The sequence below is a fragment of the Protopterus annectens genome, chromosome 1.part1 (assembly GCF_019279795.1).
Source record: "Protopterus annectens isolate FY-2018-M chromosome 1.part1, PAN1.0, whole genome shotgun sequence".
In the NCBI taxonomy this organism is placed as follows: domain Eukaryota; kingdom Metazoa; phylum Chordata; order Ceratodontiformes; family Protopteridae; genus Protopterus; species Protopterus annectens.
In genome coordinates, this window is record NC_056726.1 from 99,755,355 (window position 1) to 99,781,505 (window position 26,151).

The window sequence follows — 26,151 nt, forward strand, 5'->3', positions numbered from 1 at the left end:
AAAGTAGACAAAAGTAGCATTGATCATAGCAAACGCTACACCCAGTGACTATAGTGTCTTCTATACGGAAAGACACAAAGTCGTAAAATATCAGAATTCACAGGCAGAAACGAGAGCAATGTGGAAGAAAGATACCCAGACAGTTGCAGCAGCAGTAGGGGCAATGGGTCTTATAAAAATAATCTACAGTCATATTTAGATATGTTACTGATACATCTAACTCCATATGAACTGCAGAAGGAGTCATTACCGGACACACTGCGGGTGCTGTGAGAGCACTTCTGGCTGACATCAAAGATTGAAATAATACTAATTTCATGAACTTTAATCATACTTTGACTTAGAAATGAGGTCCATTCTCATCATGGTATTAGAAACAAAAGACTTGGAGAAATTAAAAAAAGATTCTATAGGAATGAGGTGTACTAATTGGTTCTCTGAGACACCAGCTGATGCATGTAACAGACTATCAAATTGCATTAAAGCAAGTACTAGTTTAGATATTTTTAAGAACATCCTGAACACTTATTATGGGAACAAGTGTTTGGTATATTGGCAGGCTGAAAGGGCATTAATGCCTGTGCTTGAAACATTTGTGTCTGTATGTATTTATGTATGTATGTATGTAGGCAGGTAGGTAGTAGCCAAGTAGGTGAATCTCCACTATTCATCATTCTTGACAAGTTATTTCTCTCTTTTCAGTAAGTACTGCTTGATTAGCTACTGTCAAACCTAACTTCAGAATATCTCCCTAAGTACTTCATCCATAAATATTCAGGCTCTGCTTTAGTAGTTTTTCTTCAAATGTTTGGCAGTGCCCTGTTTAGATGCAGGCATCTGGAGTTGAATTTTTTTCTGTAAAAGCATCCATGAAATTTCACCAATATGCAGTTTCACACAAGGCAACTAGTTTGCAGTGACAAGTACTGCCCCCCCAGAGTTGCAAATCAGATACTCTTGACTTTACTTTATATTCTCACTGCCACCATCTGTTTAATAAAAAAACGTTTCTGTTGTCATGGATACGAACTTTCCCATTATCTCTGTTACCAGCTTTTTGGATATGAGCATCCTGAGGCAATGCAGAGATTGCCTCATGTTTACTGACAACCAGCTAATTCCCAAACAAACTGATAAAATATGTGAGAGATGTAGTTACCTATTGTCACTGGACTCAAAGCTCTCACATAAAAGCACTCCTAACATCAATCAGTTTGGCAGTAGTACACACACTGCACCCTTCACATACAATACAAAGCAGACACACAGAGCCACATATGCTAAGGCAATTAAATGTAACCTTTGTAAACCCCAAAGACCTCCTAGATGAAGCATATATATAACCCCTCAGCAACCCCAATGCACTCTTTCAAAACAACACCCTCATCAACACATACATCTGTATCTCATGGAGACTACTTCTAAGCCCATAAGGCAAGCCACCACACAATCCAACAGTCTAGTCACTGGAGAATTCATTGTGAGACACACTGATGTCCCTGTCACAGTCAGTTGCTTATCATGTGACAGGATCCACCACATTACTCATGCACACAGGTCATTGGACCACAAGTACCAGTATGACTCAATCATAGTCCATGTGGGTGTAAATGACCTGAGATGTACTTGCCTAGACTATATAAAGAGAAACATCATGCAGCTCTTGGAATGTGTGTCCCAGGCTGGTATGAGTCTAGTACTGAGCAGCATTCTACCTTCTCCAATGATGATGTGACAATGCAAAGAGAAGATGTCTGACTTTAGGAATTGGCTCTGTCTCTGGCATCATTCTAAGGGTGTGCAATATTTATCAGCATGGAAGGAGATGGTTAACAGACCACACTGCTTTGCCAAGGATTGTCTGCTCCTTTCCCCTCTAAGCTTTTGAATATTAGCTAAAATACTATTCTGACATAGCAAATCAAAAACAAGCAAACCTAAAGGTGTTAGTAGTTAAACAGTAAACTCCACTCCCTGGAAAGCATATATGTGCTGTCATTGAGACATGGTTTACAGCCATGCAGAGCACGTTGGTATTACAAGGCTACAATGTGTTTCACAATTAGGCAGGGACTAAAGGTGGAGGTGTCTCGATTTACATCCAAAATAAATATACCCAAAGGCTGGTTAAATAGGATGATGCCCTAATGCTTTTCTAAGTTGAAATCACCATAGACAAAATAGCATACCAATTCCTTGCAAGCTATACATCCCCCTCTATGACACAGGAAATGCATAAACTGCACTTAAGCTTACTGGAAACATTCATCATCCAACCCAATACCATATTCTTGGGTGACTTTAATTACCACACTATTAACTGGGAATTATGTATAGCATTGAATGTGCAGGCACAGAGATCCCTGGATTTTGTAAACACAAACTCTGTGGACTAGATTGTCAGTATGCTGGTGAGGGGTGCAAACATACTTAATATAGTCCTCACTAATATGGGGGAATGATTCCCTATGGGCTGCTCAGTTGGAGATACTGGGTGAGCAAATTGGTGTAACTAAGGAAATTATTTTTTTGAGCTATGATACAAAATTCGAATTATCTAGGCATAGTAAGGCCTTGCTGAGTCTAATTACGATGGCTGACAAAAAAGCAATTACTAGAAAATGGAAGTCAAAGTCTAAACCAACTTTACTAGAAGTAGCAAAGATAGCAACAGAGATAAAACAACCGGAATTGGGATCTTTAGAAAAGGGTAGGAGCAAATTACATATGAAAAAAATGGTGAACTGTGGGGTCAGTACATGCAGAAGAGGAACAAGGTTTAAAACAAGGCAAGATTTGAATGACCTATATAATGGTTGACTGACAATGGCTGACTATATTATAAGTGATGTACAATGTTTGCAGCTACAGTTGTGTCAGCTGAGATTGTGTCAGTATGATTTATTTTCATTTATATAAATGTAAGATTGCCTATGTCATACATAATAATTTAATAAAGTTGTTTCCTGTTTAAATTAAAAAAAGACACTGCATCTGAAGAATAGAGAACAGCAACTGCTGTCCTTCTGCACAAGTGCAGGCCATCTACAGACTTTGGAAATTACAGACCCATACGTCTCAATGGTCTCATATACAAATATATGGACAGAATTATCATGGAAATTATCAATACTGGCATAGAAACCTCCAGACACTGGACCCAACCTAGTTTGGGTTCATCAAGGGCAAGTCATACCTACCAAACCTGGTAGACTTCTTTGAGAATCTCACTAAAGCTATGGATGAGGGCAAAACAGTTCACACTGCCTACCTTGACTTGCCCAAAGGATTTGATGCAATACCTCATTCAGTTATCGTTGACAAACTTAAGAGGTTAGGTATAAACCTTTATGTCACATAGTGGATAGCCAGCTGGTTCACAGAGAAGACCCAAGAAGTTAGAATTGAGGAGTCTACCTCTACAAAAAAAACAGTCACAAATGGAATCCCTAAGGGATTAATCTTGGGATTGCTCCTTTTTGGCATCTACATCTCTGAACTCAAGGCCAACATCAAGGGCCTTTGGGTGACCACATTTGCAGATGATAACAAATTAGAAGACAGAATCCCCCACCGACCAGGAAGGATTGACACAGACAAATAACTTGTGGCAGAGACATGGACTAAAACTAAAGGCCAAGAAATGCATAACTGTATCCTTTGGGAAGTCATCACATCTATATCAGAAGATCGAATACTAAAAATAGCGAACGCTCTTTTATCGACCTTAAAATGTGAAACCTTAAAATGTCGAAGGAACAGATCAGCAAATTAATTCCCAGGGAAAAAATTTGCTGATCAAAAAAAAACAAAACAATGTACAGGCAAAATAAAGTGAGGGGCTTCACCCCCCCCCCCCACTTAAATATACCAACTCCGAGACTGCACCACACTGAAGAAAACAGCAAAGTCTGGAGAACGTCCCGTCGATTTTTTTTTCCCGGGGAAAGAAAGTCGATGTTTCATGCCTTTAATATTTTCAGGTTTTGTGTTTTAAAGTTCAATAAAAGAGCTTTCACTAATTTAAGTGTTCATTCTTCTGATAGGAACCCAAGTTATCAACCACTGATAACTATCATATTGACAATGCAGCCCTTAGAGTCAACTCATTAGGAACTTGGGGATATGTAAATTATAATGTAACCTTTGACCATCATGTGTCTCCAGTAGTGAGGAAATAATTCTATGTTGTGCAATTTATAAACAAAGCTATGGCATCTATGACCGAGGAGGTCATTATGTTCCACTGCATTTTGTTGCACCAGACCTATGACTAAGAGCAATGCTGCCTTGGTATGTACCTAACCAGGCACATCCAACAGTTGGAACATCCACAGAAATTCCTTACTAAAGGAATGAAGGGTGTAAGTAACATATCCTTTACAGACCACATGAAACACTAGCCTTGGATTCTGTCTCCTACAGGCTGTTCAGGGGAGGAGAGATCTATGTCTGGAATACAAAGCATTGCCAAACCCCACACTGTTGTATCTCCTGCATATCCAACACCAGAATTACCCATTCTAAATGCTTAGACCTTGCCTGCAATATAAATAAGACCTGCTGGAGAGACAGGTATGTATCCCAGAGACTACCCCTTATCTGGAACAGGCTCCCCATTCATGCGAAGTAGAGTTCCTCCCTAACCCAATTCAAGTGTAACTTGAACAACTGGATGGGGAACAGGAAATTAAGCCTTGGTTTGGCACCTATTTCTTTAATGGGCACAGTCAGCTTGCAAATGGTTCATCTCCCAGGCCCCTGTTTGCAAATGTTTCATTTCCCAAGCCCCTACTTACATTTGCCCAGGGTATCAAAACTTTTCAGGGATTTGGGATGTACAGCTAGGCTTAGAAAGGATCCAGTAGTTGTTAGCCTAGTGAACATCTATGAATCTGTGAACCTATTAATGCTACAATGGGTATATTATTAAGTTGATTGCTAACAGGCTACTTCATTCACTGGCAGGGTGCCCCATGGGTAATTTCTTGGACCAATTTTGTTTACCATCTTCATGTCAGACTTTACATTGTATAATGGCATATGGAGTATTACATTTGCTGATTATACCTCAACTGGGTCAATTAAGAATACATCAAATGAGTAAGTGAAATAACAGACACGTGGATATTTTGTACATGTGGCAACTCAGAACACATATGCAATTTAATGCAAGAGAATCCAGAGTGTTATGATTTCTCTAAAATAATCCCTATTATCCATATGCCATTAATAATGTCATTCTTGGAGGTGAAGATAAGAACAAGGATCTACGAATTATTCTTGATAGCAGGCTTATCAACCACTGATGGAGCAGTGGAAGCAGTGCCAGTATGGGAATGGGATTGGGCATGGCCATGTTGGCTAACACCAGTTGGTGTTGTGGCCCTATGCCCACATGGATGGTATCCCCCTCTCAGCAGACATTCCAGCATAGACATTGCTTTTCTGTCTCACAAATGTAAATCACTGCAAAAACTGCCTATACCAACAATGAAGTATAAGAATTGCATACAGATTGGCCTTCATGATTTTACTGGCTATATAAATACATGTCTAAAAGGTTACACTCTAAATGTCCTTGAATAACAGAAACATACCTTAGCAAAATAAGTGCTTCTCAGTAGAGAAATCTCCTTCAAATAAATACCACTCTTTGGTTTTGTCTGAAAACATGTCTTCTCGCCTTCAAGTTCCCTAGTTACATGGTTACTTTTTTATAGTGTAGATTCAGCCCTCTGAGCACTCTGAAGATATCAATAAGACATAAACACAGTAGAATTGCTGAATACTGAACTTTTGACTTTATACAGCAGATGTAAACATAGTGTAACATCTACACCATTGTTAGGTGTAAATGGCTTGCAACTGTGAATGATTACTTAGAATGAAGGAAATACAAGAGCAATTCTGACACTTTGCCCTGAAGTGGGTGTGTCAGTGAAGATACACTTACAAAGTGTGGAACTAACTGCAGTGAGCTTTTAAATAAAGCAAACACCACACATGTATATTTTTGCCCTAATAGCACGTCTCTTGCCTTTGCTGAGAACTGTTGTTGACTGTTATGTATTTGCATCACACAATGAATGGAAAATTATAGGAAATGCACTAAATGTTACATGTCTGACAGTAAAGCAGAGATAAGGAAAGAATGATCAGAATATGAAGAGAAGACAGTGCTGCAGTTTGGAAAACATATTCATAAATAATTCTGTGATCACTCATTGCACTAAATATGTTTGCCGCACATGTACAACTAATTGAGAATGTTCTATTGTAATAACTGTTAACACTGGATATGAAATGTGAATTGTTTGTATACACATGATTTGATTAGCATTACAAAGCTGTGTCTGTAGTAAAGACAAATAATCCACTACAACTCTGTTGTGTAAGTACAGTATAATGATGGTTCAAATCCAGAGATGTTCAATTGTTTAACCTTTGTTTCCCTAGTTTTACCCTTTTTTATTTATTTTGTCTTACTTTGTGTGTGTGGCTTGCGGCATAGTTGCTAAAGAAGTGAAAATTTAATTTCAGTCACCTTACAAAGTGCAAACACACTTAACTGCATTGTGTGGCAGTCAGCCACGTGGATGGCAATGACTGCATAAATTCTACCTATTACTTGAATGTCTCTGTGACACAAGGTGTAAATTACATTAAGCTAAAAAAATAGAAAACATAGGTAAAGTGGGGTTGGAGTCCCACAGTAGATATGTGTAGAGAGGAAGGGTCATAATGCGTATTTACACAAGTAATACATGTTTGATATTGCCTTTTACTTTTGAGAATTGTCTACCTATGTGCAAACAGGGTTCAGCACTTAAGGAGAAAAGTAAAACATTGAATTTGATTCACCTTCCTTCATACAAAAAGGCTCAATGGTGAGGCACTGCTGTCAGCACTCTGGACAGTACTGACTGCATAGCTTTCCCTGTGGCACCAGGTGCAGTGAGCTCTTGATCAGAACATAAGGGTGTCCCACTTCACTTTTTTTTTACAACATTTTGATTATAAAGGTAATACTACATGCCATTAGCTATGCGTTGAAGGTTTATTGACAGACAGATATAATTACTGCTAGCTTACACATACTTTTATAGGTATCATATGTATTGAGTGTGCAACTGGTTTAGAATGACAATGATGATTATGTAATAAGAAATGCAGTTGCATATTTCCGATGGACACAATAGTTTTCTGACAATCATCTACAGCTCTCCCATAACCCAAGTATAACTGTGAAACAGAATCTATTGTTAGATATGTATCATAACTCCAAACTCTATTGCTAAAGTCATGTAAGGTTATCTTTTTCCAGTATATTGTTAGGCATTAGTTCTGCATCACACCTAAGAATGCATATGCCAGGACCTTTTAATGTGACACACATACAGGCTTAATTGAAGTATAGCACCAGTAACTCTTTAAACTGCAATGATCATGGATGACAAACTCGTCTTTTGTGGCAATGAGGAATAACCACCTATGTGGAAGTGTATGCATCTACTTTTAACAGTGTGTAGGTCCCCACAAAATATGTGCCAAGTCATCCCACTGAATGTTTCAAATTCATAGCTTAAAAGCCAAGTTATTTAGCATTTCAATGTGGACCAGTAGACAAATTTTGATTAGATATAGCAGAACACATGCCATAAATCAATGCCAAATATGACATCATTATTGCTGTTTTATAAACTCCTTTCCTCATTGTTTGGCAGCATTTTTCTTTACTTACCATTGCTCAGATGTGGCTGGTGCACTGGTTGTAAAATGTGATATCACAATTTGGTGGAAAACCATTGCTACTATTGTTGGAGGACTTTTGAAAACAAGCAGGAGATGGAAAGGATGGTGCCAAATTTGGGGTGCAGAGGTGAGCTGTGGAGGTGTCAAAAATCTTTCTTGTACTTCTAGTGAAGTGCTACAACTGTAGACTGCTGCAGAGGAACTGTACTTGGTGTCAGTACAAGGTTGAGGCTTAGAACAGCCTAGCCAAGGCTGTCTCCAGGGTGACTGGCATACCATGCACTGGGGAGCAATGCAGGCACCACTACACTGACATTAAGAGGTGCAGGCAGGCACAACTCAAATGTGACACCACCAAGTTGTGTAAATATACAGACCAAACAACTGGAAATGATATGCAGTAGTGTAGATAGCCAAGACTAGTACTACTGCTTTCATATCTCTCTCTTTCTCTATCTTACAGCTGCAGTGGAAATCATAGCAAATAGGGAGTCACAAGCTGAGAGACTGGGTCTATATTACCATATCGAATGGTAAAAATGTTGAATGCTCACATGAGCGAAAATGGAGAACTAACTATTGTGGGAGGCTGTGCCCCCCCTCACTAAATATATATTCCAACTGTGAGGTCGCACTACAGTGAGGAAAGGGCAAATATTCCAATCCTCACTGTACTGCGAACCCAAAAACACAAGTTTGTTCTCGTCCATTTTTGCTCATGTGAGCGTTCGACATTTTTATCTTTGGATATGGTAATATAGACCCGAGAGACATGAGTGACTTAAAGAGGCAAGGGGTACATCTGCAGCACAACTGACCCTGATTGTAGTGAATATATTGTGATTCCATAGATTGGTATCAGCTTCAGCATGCATATCTTAACAGTAACAGCAAGCATGCATGCTTTCTTCTATAGTTCTTAGTAATTGTATTAGGTAAGTGTAATAGTGTATTCAGATTATGTGTGTTCAGTTCACGCATGTAACCTATAGATTCACATTCAACAAGTATTTTTAAAATTGAAATGCAGCAATATTGGCTTTAATGCTATGTTGCTAAGTTAATCTTTAGTATCTTTAAAAGCATATATGGAATATATGCATATTCCAAGGATTATTTGTAACAATTCACATTCATTTTTTGGATTATGAAAGCTCTATAGCTACTATAATAAGAAAAGGATATTTAATGTAATAAAGCATGAATGTAACGTATCACAGTTCTAATCATCTCATTTCCTTTTTGTCTCACCCCTCCCTTTAATTTTTGTGGGTTACCTGGAATCTCACGGTTCTGATGTCAGGGAGGTGAGCAAAATGCTGTGGCTGAGTGCCAACCCTTGACTGGCTGCCGCACCAGCACTCAGCACCTCTGGGATACAACCTGGCAGTATTGCCTCCACAGCCCCTACCCTACCTGGTCCATCCATATCAAGAAACACTGACCATTCTGCTGGAGCAGTGGTACCCTCTGGGAGTACTAGTGGAGGTGGTGATTATGTCATCTGCCAGGAGCTGCCAGGGATGGTGAGTGATCTAACAAAGACTGGCCTTGGTATCTGTATCAGCTACTTGGAGACATAGCCCATTAAAATAGAAAAGATACTCCCATGTCAAGCAGTTTCACAGGCAACTGAGGAAGGGAACAGTAATGACAGTTCTGAGGGCAAGGATTAGATTCTCACTGTTCCCACAGTTGACAGGCATATGTCTCTGATATCCCATACCTATCCACAATCATGGTGTCCCCCCCAACCTTTTCTGTCCATTCCCATCCCCGTGTCTGTCTTGTTTGTCTGCATTTGCTTCCTCTCCTAACTTACCTACTTGACCCTCACATTTCTACATTCCTAGATCCCTTACTCAACATTCCTCTCTGTTTGAAATAAAAAAATGGCCACCTGTTCAACAGGAAAATAAATTGTCCATAAATTGCTCTCTACTTCAGATACGTGTCTTCTAAACACACTTGATTTGGTCCAATTGGCTAGACAACATCAGTGCATTGTTTGTCACCCATCTGTGTTGTGGTGAAAGTCCAAATTCATCAAACGTTGTCTACATGTGCACATTACTGTGTTGAAGAAGTGGATGTGTACGGTTCTTTCCTAATTCATATCCTGAAAATTCCTATACTGCTTCATCCTTTGTACTCCCCTCTGATTGCCACCTCATTTCAACCCTTTTCTATCAACCACATTTTCACATGTTTAATCTGGTCAAAAAATAGAATCATGCACAACACACATGGCAAGAAATGATCCATAAATAAGCTTTACTTTTTTTCCTCTGCATTTGCACAGAGTTTGGCATTGTGCATTAATGCCAACCAGTGGTGAATGTCTGTTCATGTCCTATTGCAAAACCTGGTACGTATTTGCTATCGATCATGCTAGTCTGGCTATCTCTGAGCAATACTGCTTAAACTCATTGTGGTAAAGGAACACAGAGTTAAACAGAGCAAAGGCACTACTTTTAAACAGTTACTATCACAGTTCTTTAGACTGCTGGATTCATAGGTTCATAGGTAGGTACTAGGCTATTAGCCCTAGGGCCTATATAAGCTAGCCAAAAAGGTACCCTGGCTTTCGCCACCCAAGAAAATTATTTTCCTGTGCCCCTGTTGAGCAGAGCCGCAGAAGTGATCCTTGGGGTGAATTTCCTATCTCCCATCCAATCATCAAGATTTTTCTTGAAGACTGCTAATGAGGAGCTCTGTTTGACATAGATAGGTAGCCTGTTCCAGAGTATGGGAAGTCTCTGGGACAGGACAACGTACAACTTCCTGTGTGGAGTGTTGACATAAATCACTTGACTGAAGTTATTCATTTTAGCCCATAGCATCAAGGATTTGATTCCAGATGCATCTCACATCATTTCTTAGTGTGATGTTATATGTCTGTGATATGTTTAATCACCCACGTGGTAACATTTGCCACAGTTACGGGTTCCCATGAAGATATATTAGATACTGGCAAAAAAAAAAACAAAACATTTGCATCAACATCCATCCCACAACTATGAACTATTTAGCCAACCTTGTTCAGCTTGTCATAAGCCTGTTTTCCCTTTCCTAACCCTTCCTTACCCCTATGTCAGTCACTTCATGCTACAGGTCATGGTAGCTTAATAATGAGAACAGACCAAAAACCATGTCAATCAATGTTACACTACACAAAACATTGTTATGTGTATGTAGATCTCTCTTTGTATGCAGCCCTTCAGTCCCACCCCTCTTTACGTCTGTGTATCTATTAGGCTGATGGAATACAGCTCATCTGATGAATTCTGCATATTTATATGACTCTGCTGATGGATAATACAATAATGTTACCTTGATTCAATAAGTGATCAGTGCTTCTGTAGTGCACAAGGTTTCAAAATCTGCTGTAGGATTCCCTTTGTGTTATGTTCAGGTGATGATGAATGAAACGTTCATCTAATATGATGTGAAAACTGTCTTTACTGTGAAGAAGCATACTGCACAGACTTTTTGGGATACCTGGATCTACACCAATATGTAGCATATCTGGTAAATCATACTAATCATTTCAAAAAATGCACCACCCCTTATCATTAGTAACAAGCTGCACACACAATTAATGTGTGATGTGCAGTGATGCCTGCAAACCAGCTAATAGTTGAAGAAGTGTACTAACTACATTAAAATTTTCACTGTTTTCTTTAAGCAGAGAACCACGTTTCCTTGTTTATTGAATTCACACAAACTGAGAAAGCAAGGCCAACAGTTATTTATGGGATAAAACTTTGGTCAATACATTTGCAAAGGTAGAGAACAGCATGCACAGCATGCACATCATATTAGCTGCCAGCAATTTCTCCTATAATATATCTTGCAAGCCTGACACATGAAACTTTCACAACAAACAGGTGTATTTTACAGTTAACCCCAATCAGGTTATTTACTGTATGCCCCTATTTGTGCACAGTTTGGCAATGAGCACCAGTGGGCACTGCTACTTCACAAGTCCAAGTTGAAGTCCTGAAATTCGAATCACACATGTGCTAATATTTTGCCATCATCCACGGAAATCAGTTTCTCAGAGATGCACTCTGTGAAGAGGTGTATAGAATGTCTAACTCTGGTTACTGGTCTGTAATCCTCCAATACACAGAAATACATTTATTTATTTATTATTTATTTACATTTGATAACTGGGAAAGTCCGACTGGACATAGGTCCATTTTCAATGGAGGCCCAGGAAGAAAAGTTCCACATACAAGATACAAATACCAGATACAAATACAATTCAAATTACAGTTAGAAAAATAGAATGAAAATAACGACACACAATGTACAGTACAGTGATACAGAAAGTATGACAGTAAATCCAGATGATGAAAATTACAGGTTACAGTATGTATAGAAGAATGCAGTTTAAGAGTTATATAATTTGTGGTCAGAGATTCAAAAACACAAGAGAAGTGCAGTGATGTGTGTTTGACTGAACCCATCCTGGCTGATATTCATGTGTACCATGCAGCAATGTACTTCCAAATGATATTTCAGGGCTTTGGCAACTGTCAAACAGACTCCAGAATTACAGAGCGTAACTGCATTGTTACATTTGTTGTGGGTTTAAAGTGATGCTGGACATAGGTCATCCATGATCACATCCCATTGATATTGTCAGTAACTTGTATGAATGTAGATATGCCTCCATCTGAATATGAAGGCACATAATGCCATCATTGCATTACTGGTGTTTCCAAAGTATGTTAGTGCTTCTGTGTGCAAATGTGCGGTGGTGCTAGCATTAATTGCTATGTTCTGCAGCCTGTGTAACTAGATGGATAGGGGTTCTAATTTCCTGGCAGTCTATTTGAGTGTGTGTGTGTGTGTGTGTGTGTGTGTGTGTGTGTGTGTGTGTGTGTGTGTGTGTGTGTGTGTGTGTGTGTGTGTGTGCATTCAACTATCAGTCGGGAGACAATTTTACACTTGGATGTGAGTCCACATCTCTGTCACACACTCCACCCATCATCTTCTCAGAAGACACTGATGATGTCATCTCCCTATAAAGTGGATTCTGCACTACTAAAGACAGACTTGTGCCATGGCAATAGTTTTAAGTACTGTTTTATGCAGGTTGTGTAACTAGATAGATAGGGATTTTAATCTTACAGCAGTCAACTTGAGTGTATGTTTGTTAGACTATCAGTTTGGAGACAGTTTTTTACTGGGATGTGAGTCCACAGTATGTCACACACTCCCTACATCTTCTTCAGCAGACACTGATGATGTTATACTCTATAAAATGCACTCTGATACTATTAAAGTCAGACATCTGTGGTGGCACTAGTCTTGCACTGCATGAAATCCGGCTTCTATACATATACAGGTGTGGTGCTTGAATCTGACCACAGTCACCTTGTGCGTGTATGGTTGGTGGTATATTACAGTCATTGTATGATGTTCTGAATCTCTTTTAATGTCAATCCTACTCAGAAGAAGCTTTTACATTGCCCTATGAATCAAAAATTCCCCATTTCATTCTTTCCATAAGGCATCCTTTCTGCAGAACACTGATGATGTCATCATCTCAAAGATGCATACACACATTGTGAAGCAGAGTCCCTTCATTACCCTGTGAAAACCATTTAAAGACCACTGGATGTGTGACTGCTAATACTGTTATGGGTTGGTACACATGTCACATATGGACAGGTGCAGTCTGTAATAAAAATCAAACACATACACATATGCTCACACTCCTACTCATTTCCATTCCACAGATATAATGATTTGGGTTTAAATGGAATAAAAATGGCTAGAATTTTATGTGCTCTTAGCTGTTAGCCTAGTAATGTCCTTTGACCCTCTGAATATTATCAATGTCAATGTAGTTGTCATCCACATGTGCTATGTTCAGGTGTGGATGTACTGTAGCCCTACAACAATGCTTTCCATTCTGTGATTTCAGCTACTGTGTTGATGGACTCTGCAGCCATTTGGTTACATGTTCCTTCCATAACAGTTATGCCTCCTGAGAATTGTTGATATGCAGTGATGCTATGTATATTGTTGACTTACTAAGGCATGCATTCTTGTAGTGGAATATATTAACATTCTACACAGTTCTCATTTAACCATCACAGTGACAGCTGCAGTATGGCATGTGTGCATTTATATACCTAGCATCTGGAAATGTTATCTAACATACAGCAATATTATGTAATATAGATTACATGGGCACATATGCCTGGGTTCATCCACACGTAATGCTGTTATATACAGAAACATTTGACATGTTGAGATTCACTCACAACCTTGGGGAATTCATTGCATGCACTATTGTGTTACTATTCATGAGAATTATACAGGTGTTTCCCAGCAGCTTTGTGTGACTGTCAGCATTTGTGTCATTAACTGCTGTGCATGAACAGCATCCACCTCATTTGTAACATGTCCATATGTCATGTCAAGGCCGTCACACACCCCTTTCCACTGACAAACATATAGGCATATGGTGTACAACCGATGTAATGATGAAAAATAGGTATAGTTGTATGACTGTGTTAACAGTTCCACTATGTCGTATGTGATTCATATCCAAGGTTTTATTTGCAGTTGATATTCAGCTTGCAGAGGTACAGCTATAGTGTGACAGTACCATGTCATGGATGTTCAACTACATCACATCCGTACTACCTTTTGGTATTTTGTATGAACATATAGAAATATAAGTCAGGATTTCATGGCAGTATAGCATTTTCACTGGTAATGTCAGGGGAACAGTAATCATCTGGCACATGTGTTGAGGTTTGACATGTACTCATAGAGGGTGCTCCATGTATTGTTTGGTATGTGTACAATATCACAGTGATGGCTTGATCATTGACACTTGACTTTGCACTGCTATACTTTCTGTGCACATGGGCATAGCTGATGCATTACCATCAGTCTCCCATACTGCTGTACCATTCATTATAATGGATCACTTCTTAATTCACACATCAATTGCAGATGCTTCAGACATTATCCATTGCTATTACTTGTACTTAGACGAGGGCAAGGTAGTGCACACAGCCTATCTTGACCTCGCCAAGGCTTTTGATACCACCCCCCACTCTGTAATTTTAGATAAACTCACTAAACTGGGCATAAATCCCTATGTTACAAGACGGGTGTCCAACTTGCTCACTGACAGAACCCACACAATAAAAGTAGCCGACTCCAAGTCCAACTTCAGACCAGTGATGAGTGGAGCACTGCAGGGTTTGGTCCTGGGTCCTCTCCTGTTTGGCATCTACCGCTCCAAAGTGCAGGCCAACACAGAAGGTCTTTAGCTAACAAAGTTTGCAGATGACTGCAAACTGGGAGCCATAATAGAATCACCTAATGATGTAGACATTCTACAAAAGGACCCCACAGAGACAGATGATTGGTGTCAAAGTCATGGCCTCAAGCTCAATGCCAAGAAGTGCATTGTCATCCCCTTTGGGAAAAACTCGGTACCCATGAACTACCACATAGGCGGTAGCTCACTAAATACTGAAAGTTTGATGAGACCTCAGGACACAGGTGGACAGTAGTTTCTCCTTTGATAACCACATTGCCACAGTAGTCAGAAAATCTTTCTATGTAGCACACCTCATCACAAAAGGGTTCTCTTCTAGAAAAAAGAAGGTCATTGTTCCTCTCTACTCCTTAGACCCATTATAGAGTACAATGCCCCATTTGGCATGTATCTCAAAAGACACCTACAACAATTGGAAAGGCCACAGAAATACCTCACTAAGAGGATTACCAGCCTCAAACAGATGCCATATGCAGACCGTCTCAAAAAACTCTAGCTCTACTCCACGTCACATATTGCCTACTCAGAGGCGATCTCTGCCTAACATACAAAGCTATGTCAAACCAAGAGCTGTTGGACATGCTACACTTAAAGAAATCCCAATCTCTCCGAACCACATGCTCCAGGGACCTAGACCTTGTCACCACAATAAACAGAACATGTTGGAGGAATAGATTCCTGTCCCAGCGACTTCCCATACTTTGGAAGAAACTACCCATTCATGTCAAGCAAAGCTCCTCATTGGCCCTCTTTAAGAAAAATCTTGACGACTGGATGGGAAATAGAAAATTCACCCCAGGGATCAATTCTGCAGCACTGCTTGACAGGGGCACAGGAAAATAATTTTCTTGGGAGGTGAAAGCCAGGAAACCTTTTTGGCTAGGTTTATATAGGCCCCAGGGCCAATAGCCTAGTACCTACCTATGAACCTATGTGCCAAATGCATGCAATACCCAGCTGTATGTAGGGAATCCACTCATAATAGTCTGGTGTTTGTATGTGTTGTTATCTGTATTGCCGATACCTATGTCAACCAGGGATACATTTAGTAAAGTGTGTCACATTTGGCACATTGAGCTTCCACACATCTGGTAGGCAATTCAGAACTATGCTTTGGGATGCATACCCATTAGGATTTGACAGTGTAGACTTCCCATTAAGGTGTTCTACTAGATGCTTCTGTGATAAATATCTGTTGCATCCAGTAAATATATTGCTCAGTGACAGCACTGATGGCATGAGTTTGATTCTTGAAGGTAGGGACTGTGGCTTATATGTATGTAGAACCTCAAATGGTCAGAACTGGCCCTGATTTCAACTCCAGTTTTAACACTGTCCCTCTTAACCCCTCCAAAACGTGGTCATTTTTGGGGAAGGGGTGATGAATTCACCTTATACAATACTTACAATCTTTACAGTTGTACACGTCTGTTCCTGCAGAACACGTATAAGTTACACTCACATACTCTGTCAATGCCACAGATGAATGGTGGTAATATTTTAAAAGTGTCCATGATTCTGCCTGTTTCTGTCTACATTTGTCCAGGAGACAGTTGCTATGTGACCCAATTGGTTGAGAACTATGGTGACATGTCAGTCATATTCAAGCAAGTCATTTTGCAGATCTTCAGAGTATGCACATACCCCGTATTGCATGTACCGTCCTTGCTAAATGTGCTCCCCGTTGAGCATGTCAGTAATGTTCATATCACAACCATTCTCCTCCATTTACATGTAACCTTGTCTGATAGCCAAATATATACTATCATATGTGATGATGTAATATACTCACACAGATGTGTAAACACCAGTACATACAGTACTATCTACATATATGCATAACATTATGCTCCTGACTTGTCTTGGAAGTGTATGTATATTGACATATCCTATCTTGGGGACACTGCCATATTTACCATACTCTCTTCCTCCTTCCTCATTCTTGTTATTCACGTCTGTGCCCATTTTAGTCAATACACCTTCCCTGCCTGCCTAGTGTATGCTTCCTTGTGTTTGCTCTTGCTGACCCCCATTATTTCATTCTGCAAATAATTGTTTTAGTACACATTGGACTCAGTACACTTTTCTTTACTGTGTTATTACTGCTGTTATTGCAGTATTTTCACCCCTGGTAGTCATTGTGGTTGTCCATGCATTCTTGAGCAGATGTGCTTATAGGTTCATAGGTATTTACTAGGCTAACAACCACAAGGGCCTTTTTTAAGAGACACAGTTGCCAAACCAGGGATACATTTCCGGTTTCCCATCCAATTGTCCAGGTTGCACTTGAATTGGGTTCAGGGGGAAATCTGCTTCACATGGATGAGATGCCTGTTCCATAGATGGGGTAGTCTCTGGGACATATACCTATCTCTCCAGTAGGTCCTATTTATATTATAGGCAAGGTTTAACTTTTTAGAACAGGTAATTATGTTGTTGTTTGTTTTGTGGATATGCAGGAGGTCCATCAGAGTGGGGTCTGACAATGCCCTATATGCTAGGCATAGATCTCCCCTAAAAAGCCTGTAGGAGACAGAATACAGGGATAGGGCCTTGAGGTGGTCTGCATAGGGCATATTACTTATGCCCTGTATTCTTTTAGTGAGGAACCTCTGTGGGCATTCCAGTTGTTGGATATGCCTGATTAGGTACATACCAAAGGAGGCATTGTACTCAATGATAGGTCTGATGAATGCCATATACAGTGGAACAATGACTTCCTTTGACTTAGATGCCATACCTTTGTTTATAAGTTGTGCAACATAGAATGATTTCCTCACCACTGTAGACAAGTGACAATCAAAAGCTAGATTACTATCTATGTCCCTAAGTCCCTGACTACTGGGTCAGCTCTAAGGGGTGTGTTATCAATATGATAGTTACCAGGGATGGATGACCTACCAAAGGAAACTACAGTGGATATAAAAAGTTTACACACCCCTGTTAAAATGCCAGGTTTTTGTGATATATAAAAAATGAGACCACAATAAATCATTTCAAAACTTTTCCTACCTTTAATGTGACATATAACCTGTACAATTCAATTGAAAAACAAAACAAATCTGTTAGGGGAAAAATAAAAAAAATAAAAAAATGTACATTAAGCTGGTTGCATAAGTGTGCGCACCCTTAAACTAATACTTTGTTGAAGCACCTTTTTGATTTAATTATAGCATTCAGTCTTCTTGGGTAGGAGTCTATCAGCATGGAACATCTTGACTTGGCAATATCTGCCCACTCTTCCTTGCAAAAGTGGTCCAAATCTGTCAGATTGCGATGGCATCTCTTGTGCACAGTCCTCTTCAGGTCAGTCCACAGATTTTATATTGGATTTAGGTCTGGGCTCAGGATGGTCCATTCCAAAACTTTAATTTTCTTCTAGTGAAGCCATTCCTTTTTTGATTTGGATGTATGCTTGGGGTCATTGTTGTGCTGACAGGTGAAATTCCTCTTCATCTTCAGCTTCCTAGCAGCCACCTGAAGGTTTTGGGCCAAAAGTGACTGGTATTTGGAACTATTCATAATTCCCTCCACCTTGACTAAAGCCCCAATTCCAGCTGAAGAAAAGCAACCCCAAAGCATGATACTGCCACCACCATGCTTCACAATGGGGATGGTATTCTTTTGGTGATGCAAAGTTTTTTTTTTTCGCCAGACGTACCTTTTGGGATTGTGGCCAAAAAGTTAAATCTTGGTCTCATCAGATCATAACACATTTTCCCACATGTTTTTGGGAGACTAGATGTATTGTTTTGCAAATTTTAGCATGGCCTGGATGTTTTTTATGTGCAAGAAAAGTCTTCCATCTTGCAACCCTACCCCATAGTCCAGACATATAGAGAATATTGGAGACTGTTGTCATATGTAGTACACAGCCAGTACTTACAAGAAATTCCTGCAGCTCCTTCAGTGTTACTGTAGGTCTCCTGGCAGCCTCCCTGACAAGTTGCCATCTTGTATTTTCATCAATTTTGGAGGGACATCCAGTTCTTTGCAACATCACCGTTGCCCCATATTTTCTCCTCTTTTTGATGATTGTCTTCACTGTGTTCCATGGTATACCCGATGCTGTGGAATTTTTTTTTTATCCTTCTCCTGACTGATACCTTTCAACAATGAGATCCCTTTGATGCTTTGTAAGCTCTCTGTGAACCATGGATTTTGCTGTAACAGGCAACTGAGTAAATGTCAGGAAAATCCTACTAGGACAGCTGAACTTTATTTGGGGTTAATCAGAGTCTTTTTAATTGATGGCAGGTGTGTACCCAAGAAGACTGAATGCTGAAATTATATCAAAAGGTGCTTCAACAAAGTATTAGTTTAAGGGTGTGCACACTTATGTAACCAGCTTATTGTACATTTTTTTTATATTTTATATTTTTCCCCTAACATATTTGTTTGCTTTTCAATTGAATAGTATAGGCTATACGTCACATTAAAGGTGGGAAAAGTTTTGAAATGGTTTATCATGTTCTCATTTGTTTATATCACAACAGACTGGCATTTTAACAGGTGCGTGTACACTCTTTACGTCCACTGTATTATGCATTTATTGGCATTTAGTTTTAGTCCATGGCTCTGACACCAGTTGTTTGTCTGTGTTGGCCCCTCCAGGAGAACATTTGTTTCAGTGTGAGAGTCTATGACAGCTCCTAATTTGCAATCATCTGCAAATTTAGTCAGCCAGGGACCACTGACATTGGCCTTGACTTCTGAGAAGTAAATGCAAAAACGTAGTGGCCCAATGACTGATCCATGAGGGACTCCACTTGTGACTGACCTCTTTGTAGATGTGGACTCCTCAATTCTAACTTCCTGGGTCCTGCCTCTGAGCCAGTTAGCTATACACTGGATGACATACAGATTTGTACCTAACCTCTTGTATTGTGTCAAATGCCTTGGCCTGGTCAAGGTTGGCAGTGTGAACAATTCTGACCCATTCATTGCTTTTGTGACCTTCTCAAATAAGTCCACCAGGTTCAGTAGGCATGATCTGCCCTTGATGAAAACAAACTGGGTTGGGTCCAGTGTCTGGAGGTTTACTATATCTCTGTTGATCATCTCCATGATAATTCTTTACATGGCTTTACATATAAGAGTAGTGAGACTTATGGGTCTGTAGTTTCCAGGGTCGGCAGATGGGCCACGTTTGTGCAGAGGGATGACTGTTGCCTTTCTCCATTAATCAGGCATGAAGCCTGTTTGGAGGCTACAGTTAAATAGCATAAGCTGGCTATATTCCTATATATCTCTAAGAGAAATATTAAGATCTAAGGTCCTACTTACAGAGCAAAGCAAGTGCTGGTGAGCTGATGTATCCAGGTTCAGACAAAATACAAAATGCTAACTCTTTCTCTCTGAGAAAGTCTTAAATTCATAATACACATTACTGCTGAATCATTTCAGATTATATAATTCTTGACACTTCTCTCATTCAGTTCCCAGGCTAACAGAACTCATAACTTAACATTCTCTTTTGATCTGCACCTACCAGGAAGCCGCAGCAATAAAAGATACTTTACATGTGAAACCTAGTAATTATCTGTGTCTTAACACAATAAATAAAAAGAATTTCCTGGCCCAGACATCTTGTCTCTGAGCTTGAGATCATACACATTCATAAATTATTTACTTATCAGGTTTCTTCCAGCAGTGTACACTGTGTTTGCATGTTTGAAGCTTAGCACATAACCCAGTTTTCTTACATTTGTCAAACAAGCCTGTGGACCATATTAATATTTACAATGACATAGAACTATTTACAAAATTCTATCTAGCTAGGCTGGCAGCCTTCACAGATAGCAAACTGACAACAGGTTCATAGTTACTAGGCATCTCATTGCAAAGGAGGACATACCCAGGACTGCAGCACCCCACCTCCCTAAAGTACAACACAATACCAGCAATCCATCTACATGGTGTGGGAGTAGAACCTATGGTGTCCTGCATGAAAATGCAAGTTTGTTACCTGTTGTGGTACTAACACTGCTTTCAAATGAGATAGCACAAACAATGACTAGCATTTGCTAAACAAAACAGTTGCACATTGAAAACAGTATGCGCAGCAGTAAACTTTCCTGTTGAAGCTCACAATTCCTTGAAAACACACTGACACTGAAATCTTTTAAAATGCTCTGCAACTTTGAGTAGTCTGCTAGCTGATGTAGAGAATTCAGGCTCTTGTCTCCTGTAACCAAGATACAGGGTTTGGGACTGAGCAAATTAACTAACTTGCCATCTGACTGTGGACAGAAGAAGCAGTTATCAGGTGTGTTTAGCATCCAGAATGCTTTGCATGCAGGGATGCACAGACACAGAGGGTGTTCTTAGAGAAGACATGACATTTATTATTTTTTAATTAAAAAATGCTGTGGCAGCCCCCCCCCCCCAAGCCAGTAGGCCTTAGGAGACTGTATAGGTTGCCCAGTGCTGGATTCAGCTTTGCCAGCAATGTTAATGGCATCACTTATGATCTGGCTTCCAATTCTGTCTGTTTAAATGAGTTATTGTTTTACATTCTTGTATACTTTTGGCATCCCAGAGATATAGGCATTTTTTATTTAGGCCCTGAGAGATAGGCATATAATTAGTCACTAATGATTTTGCTAAAAAATAAACAGGACAAAACCATGTCAGTAGCTTTGTACAATTTGTTGATAACACTAATATTCGCATCTATATTACAGCATCGACAGCTTAGGTTGTCGAAACCAAATTCATCGACACCTAAGCGTCGAAAGCTAAAAACAGGTGAATGGCCAAATCATTGAGTTCTTTCCTAGGGAAAGAATTCACTTGGCTGTCTGCAAGAAAAATAAACAAACACACCCAAACATAATGGTGGGCTGCCTATACCAACTCCGAGACTGCTCTACATTGGGGAAAGGGCAAATCTCTGAGAACGGTCACGCAAATTCGTTCCCGAAGAAAGAATTGATGATGTGGCCATTCGCAATTTTAAGCGTTTGATGCTTAGATGTTGATGAATACATATTCGACAACCTAAGCTGTCGACAAATCAATAGGGAACCTAATAGTCACCTTTTCAAAACAGGTGTCTTCTATTAAAAGTTCACCTATCCAGTTCACATAATCTGTTTTGTCTATGATCATCAAGGATCTCACCCTTTTTGGCTTTCATATACTGCCTATTTTTGTCCAATATTAATATACTCATGGCTCCTCTATGAAGAGATTGCATAAATATCTAACAACTGATTTACTCAGTAGTTCTCAAATATATTTTTCAGATACAGCTTAAACATATTTAATACTAGAAATACCACAGGATTAAAAGCACTTGTCTCACCTATATTCTAAATTTAAAGCCAGGTGGATAGTGTTAATGAAGTTAATATACCCTGTGCCCTATATTTTCAGCTAGAAGCAAATCTAGATTCTTGGCAATATAGAAAATTCAAGTTCAGTCAGTGAAACACTGGGGGCGGCCATGGTGGAGCAGCGGTTAGCATTGTTGTCTCACAGCAAGAGGTTCTCTGGTTTGATCCTCGGCTGGGTTGCCTTCTGTGCAGAGTCTGCATGTCCTCCCTGTGGTCGAGTGGGTTTCCTCCGGGTGCTCCGGTTTCCTCCCACATACCAAAGACATGCTGTAGGTGGATTGGACACTCTAAATTAGCCGTGTGCATGTGTGTGCCTTCTGTGGAAGGTTGGGCACCAGGTTGGCAACTCGACACCGTAAAACTCCACTGCCAATCATGTGCAGACAGGTGATCCACTGTGGCGACCCCTAACTGGGAAAAGCCAAAAGAAGAAGACATCAGTGAAACACTGGAAAATTTTACTGCCTCCATTCCCAAGTTGTTTACTGATGATACATGTTCCTTGATAGGTATGGGCAGGAGTAATTCCTCTGATTTCTCCAATTCCATTGGTGAAAATGCTTCTTTGTGTTCTGTGCTGGAAATAGTCCTAAATATTCATATACATGCTTCATCCTTCCCTTTGATTGGTTCTTTTGTTTGCTCTGTTGGCCCATCTCAGGAATTGCTAGGTTAAAATTCTCATTTGCTGAGGAAGCCCCTGAAAAAAGTCCAGAGTCTCTTTTTGACTGGGCTGCTTACTTTTTTTCTTATTCCCATATCAGTAAGATACTTTTTTGGATGTGTCTCTATTATGCTGTTGTTCACATTCTAACTTTTCAAGATTCATGTTTTTATATTAATTTATTTTTTTCTAATTCTCTTACTGACTTGGGAATGATATTTAATTTTAAGACAGAAGTAGTTATAGTTAAGAAATAGGTATGAGAAACATGTAATTTAGTATTCCCTGAAGCAGTGAGTCGTTCAATGTTGAAACAGGAAGTTCAAAAGTTTACTATAGTTAATGTTTTACTGCACCGGTACTAATTTAGTTGCACACTGATTGCTTTGTGGAATCAAAAGAAGAAAGGGATTGTGAGTTTTAGATTTTCCACCTTCTCCGTCTTCTCTTACTTTGTGCAGCCTCAGAGCTGGTAGAGTTACATAATGAAGGGCTTTTCCTCACATTAGGTGTATGTGTGAGTGGGGAGGGGTGACATTACTTCCCTCTAAAAAGTAAGAATTTTTCTATGTTTTGTGGCCTCATCAATGCCACTGTTTTGAGAATGTGGCTTCCTGAGGATCTAGATGTTTTCTTTTAGGTTAACTGTGCTTCATCTAAAGAACATGCAATTAAAACAAATCTCATAAGTTAAGTGTATTAAGTTTGGCTTAACAAGCAGTTCTCATATGTTGAGACGAGCCACTCTAGTACTGCTTGGGGATGTTTTAAGGGAGATCTAAGCAAATAAGAAAATCACAATGAATTCTAATTTTATGTGGAATCGTATATCTTAGTCAATGAATATTTTTAACTGAAAATAAAATCAGTCATAAAACATAATATATGAAGCCCACCCTCCATTATTTTATGTGTGTGGGTCTGAAAACTTATGATTTAGAACAATGAAAGTAGTTATCCTTAAGTTGCATTGCAGCTGCATCATACACACCCCCACAGCCTAATAAGGTAAATGAAAGACAGGTTTCTATCTACTCTAAGTCTTGCATAAACATAGGCTTAAAATGTTCAGTGGTAGTGTAGTGCATTGAATGCTTTGATTATGCCCTGAAATCAGGAAAGAATAAACTTATCCGTAGGGCAAAACCTGATCTTAACAGTGCTTAGGGGTGTTTAAAAGAAGTTTCTAAAGCATCCCTAAACATTATTAAGATCACTTCTCAGGGTAATGACTAACAGAGAGTGCCAACAAACAAAGAGGAAAGCTTTTAGAACTTCAATCTGCCTCAAAAGTGTGACAGAAGGAAATGTCTGACAGATAAACTGTTAGTTCTACAAAGGGGAAGTTTATTTCTGCATACAGTATGACAGTGTCAAATGCCTTATCAGTTTCAGAGCCTTTGAAAGTCAATATAACACTTTGCATTTTCATTCCTACATTTTTTCTGTAAATAGAAGTATTTTTTTTTTTATTTCTATGTTGTTTACCGGGTTTGTCCGACTGGGTTTAGTCAAAAACATCCCTTTCAGAAGAGGGCAGGGGTGAAAAGCTCCAACATATTGCAAATATTTTTAAACTAGCATTCAGTAATATACATGTACAAACAATGAGTAATATAAATAATTACACATACATTTGCTAATTAGATTGTATTCATTTGGAATAAAGGCAACTATTACAGTATAAAATACACCTATGTATTGGTAGATATTGAATATTGAGCATTTGGAATAATATATTAGTAGGTTTGTAAAACTTATAATACATCATGTGATTAGTGCTTATAAATTCTAAGAAATGGAGGCAAGGAAAGGAACTAGGTAGGATAGAAAATGTTAATATTGCAGTTAGGAGGTGGTGTGTAAAGTAACTTCAGAGATGATTATATAGATATGGCTATCTAAAGGTTTATATTAGAAGTACACAGGTGGGGGTGAGCAGTGTCACTAAACTAGGCATACAGCTGGAAGACAATATAAAACTTCTTGGTATCAGTGAAGACTGTTTGTGGGACACAGGATTCTGAATGAAGAGAAATGGTTTGATGATATGGCAAGCTGAAGATAATACTGGCATTTATTCTGGTGATGTACAGGAGCAGAGGCATTGGTTTGATCGGTGAAGTTTTAGTTGTGTTTTAAATAGGTCTGCATTCTGAATGGATTCCAGTGGTACTGGGATGCAGTTCTATAGTTTAGATAAACTATTTGAATATAGAGGGTCACCTGCAGTGTTAAATTATTTGGTTATGGTGAAGTAGAGCAGATAAAGCTCATGCACTACCAATAATTATGAGTGGGGGGGTCACTGATTATAACACTTTGTTGTGCATTTTCAACATGGATGCTAAGATTCACTTTAATTCTGAATTTTTTGGAATCTATGCATCCAATACATAATAAGTCAATACCCAACTTGGAAACCTGGTTCTCTAAATATTATATTCTCAGGTTTTCTAAATGCAGCCAGATAATCTTTTAGGAGCTTTGCTGTTGTTCTTCTTTCGGCTTTTCCCGTTAGGGGTCGCCCAGTGGAACTCCGGTCTGCTAATGATTGGCAGTAGATTTTTTTTTACGGGTGCCGAGGTGCCAGCTCGATGCCCAACCTTCAGCGAAGACACATCCATTCTACACTTGTCTTTTGAACACTACTCGACCATGGGGAGGACATGCAGACTCCACACAGAAGGCGCTCCAGCCGAGAATCAAACGGGAGAACCTCTTGCTGTGAGGCAACAATGCTACCGCTGCACCACTGCGGCTTCCATAACCTTTTAGGAGCTTAATTCTAACATATTATATTATACATTTTCTAAATGTAGCCAAAATCCTCGCCAGGATTCATTAAGACCTGCACAACATGCAGAAATAGTGCAGGAGCTGCTGCACACAATATGGCCGCCGAGCAATCCAGGAAAGTGTCCCCGAGACATGCACGAGCGCGCCTACACAATTCCCTCATGGACACAACTGCTATATGCTAATTACCTCATTTGCTGCTGAAAACCATGCAAATGAGGTGAATTAGTGATCCAGGAAGCAGGCAGGCATCTGTGCATGAATAGTGTAACATG